This window comes from Corvus moneduloides, chromosome 11 (genome assembly GCF_009650955.1).
Source record: "Corvus moneduloides isolate bCorMon1 chromosome 11, bCorMon1.pri, whole genome shotgun sequence".
NCBI classification, from domain to species: Eukaryota; Metazoa; Chordata; class Aves; order Passeriformes; family Corvidae; genus Corvus; species Corvus moneduloides.
The window spans coordinates 12,542,018-12,545,075 of NC_045486.1; positions in this window are offsets into that span (position 1 = coordinate 12,542,018).

Genomic DNA, 3,058 nt, shown 5'->3' on the forward strand with positions numbered 1-3,058 from the left:
GAAGAACAAAATGTGCTGTTCATAACAGAAAACATACTACAGGCATGAAATGACATAAAAAAGAAATACTTTCATAGAATCATTGAATATCCTGAGTTGGAAGTGACCCACTAAGATCATCGAAGTCACCTCCTGGCCTTGCACAGGACACCCCCAAGGCTTAAATTTACTTTAAATATGCGGTCAAGTTTTCATGTCTGTAGGTTGAGAGATTGTCCATTGGAGCACTGGTAACATGAAATAGTTTCAAATCCTAACAGAGTGGGTGCATTTACCAGTCAGTTTGGTAACACAGTGCTCCAACTCTCTCCAGCTCTGAAGTGGGTTTCTTGCCTAGATGGGAATGGTAGGTATGTTCTTTTTTCTTCTTTCTTTTTTTTTTTTCCCTAATTCTATTTATTCATATGAAGCATGGAATGGGAAAGGTGTCTCCATCCAGATTGATAATGGTGTGATGCCAGACAGAGGAAGTCCAGAAGAAATTCAAGAAACAGGAAAAAATATCTTCAAAACAGTGGTGGACTTGTCAGCATGAATGATGTTCCCCAGGCAGTAGAGATGGATCATTAAAACAGGCTTCTGATTTTTGAGAGGAAAAAATATTGTTTGTTGTAAGATTGTTTTCTCAGCCTGTGAGGTACAGGTAAGACAGGTTTGTAGCAACAGTGGGATGATGGAGCAGTCACCATAAGAGATAAATGGTGATAAAGTGTTACAGAGTGTGGGATTAGAACAAAGCCCCTCCTGGTTATTCCAATGGATGATGATCACAACTCAGAAGTGCCTGATGCCTTCAGCAAATGCCCGTTCCATGAATTCCCTCCAGGTACTTCATGGTGTGCTGCTCCAGGTTTATGTTTAGCAGACTGAGGGGATGGGGTCAAATCTGTACTTGGATAGAAAGTTTCTGAACCAAATGCAGGAGGTGATGCAAGCGCTTGTGTGTGAATTGTGGCCATAGCCCAGGTGGAGTGTCCGGGCAGTGCCTCCAGGTACTCCAAGTGAAACAGAAAGCAGCTCCCTGACTGCAGGTGGTCATGACTAAAGCCATATCACTTTGGGAAAGAGTAAAGACTGCAGGCCTGGATTCTGCCCCAAAATCCATGAGTGTATTGACAACCCATCTCTAAACTCCTGTGTAGTTGCAGCTGAATGCGATATTCTCCATATCCCTTACTTCCAGTTTCCAGGGGTGCTTCTGTGGGAAACGTGCCATTTGTCCTGGTGCACCCCAGAAGGGGCAGCAGATTACTTTCAGCACTGTGTGGAGCTGTTCTTCAACAGACCTCAGAAGAGGAGGGTGTTGTTGAGGATCTGCTGCTGCCCTGTGCAAGTTGGCTGGCAATGAAGATCCATCTCCCTCTTGGGAAATATGTCCTTGCACTGCAGCAAAGCCAAGGGGTTTCAGTGCAGGCTTGTGCCCCTGCCCCTCTGCAGCACAGCCAGTGCCCATGCACTTCCACTGGCTTCTCTCTCTGTGCAGTGACAGGCTGGGGAGGAGAGAGGAGGGGAGAACAGCAGCCTCTGATTAAAACTCAGCCCCCCTGGCCTTAGATCTGAGGAGACAGAGCCCGCCCTCCCTTCCCTTACCATAATTTTATTTTATTACAAAAAGAGCCCGTATTAAAAAAGCTCATGATTATGTTTTCTGTTCACCAAGACTTTTCCTGTATTCGACCTTTGGATAACCTCCAAGGCTTGCAAACATTTGAAAGGAGTAAAGGAGCTCGTTTTATTGCAGGGCCTCAGCATACATTCTTTCCAGCCTATCTTTAACATCAGTTGACAAGAATTATATAATTGCAGTCTGTGATCCCTTTAAGGCTAAAATGTATTCGTTTTCCCTCAAAGAACACTTCAGGTTTCAGAGTTAAATGTATACTTTTTTTCCCCATCTGGGTTATTCTGTGGAAAGCCGTTTTCTCTTAAACTGGCAAGTCTCGTTCTACCAAATCGCATGGATTTATTTTTTACTGCGGTTTTAAGCTCACATGTTAACAAGTAGAAGAAACAGCCTCCAAATCCCAACCTGTGTTTCCCATTCCATTGGAAAATTAGTGGGTTACAGAGAACACGCAACGGGAATTACACTCAGGTGGAATCAAATAAAATTTCAACATACCAATTTAATCAAATTAGTGTCTAATGCTAATTGATAGGCAGTCTGGAGATGGACAGGTAGCTGGATTGGATTTGATCTTGCATTTCAGAGGCATGACGTAATCTGCTGGATCAGGAAGGAATTTCTGGTTTCCTATCTGAATGGCATCTGCCACCATGTTTTAGGAAGCCTTGGACATTGGATACTTGGATAGGAGCTGGGGAAGGATGCCAAAAAAGAAGTCTGAAGATAATACCTGGAATTTAAAAGACGAACTGGCTGCTGCCACAATGACGTTCTGTTTGCATATGTTCCTCGCCGTTCAGGTTTTCACTGGTGTTTGTGCTCTTGCAGAGTAAAACAAGTGCATAAACATGTGAGTATTCCTGGAAGCTTTTCATGCCAGTTGTGTTTGTGTGTCAGAGCCAGTGATGCTTGGATCTTCTGCTCAGAGGGAACAGAAGTGATGCCACTGCAGCGCTCAGAGCACATTCACAGTGCTCCTTGAGAATGGAGTGAGAAGTTCAAAGAAACTGCAAAAGACCTCACCCCTCCAAGTATTTCTGGACAATGAAAAATGGAGGGTGAAAGTAGCCTAGCCATGGGCATGTGCATGCAGGAGGGGAAATTAAATTTGCCTCCAGAATTGGCTGTTAAGTGATCTGGCTTGCTGAAGCTGGCGAAGAGACTGGGCTCAGTGGACCTTTGGTGCTGCAAAGGGGTCTGGGAGGTTTTGAGAGGTTCTTCTCAATTTTGCCATGAGCTTACCCCAGATCTCAGCTTTCTTATCTGATAGAAGAGGACAATGGCAGCCCATGTGCCTGCCTTCGTGCCCTTTTATCTAAGCACTCGAGGAAGTGCAAACTTTTATTCCAAATAATGTTTGCCAGTAAAAATGGATCTCTTCTTCAAATATTTAGTTATTCTAATGCTGATTGCCCCCCATTCCCTAAGGGG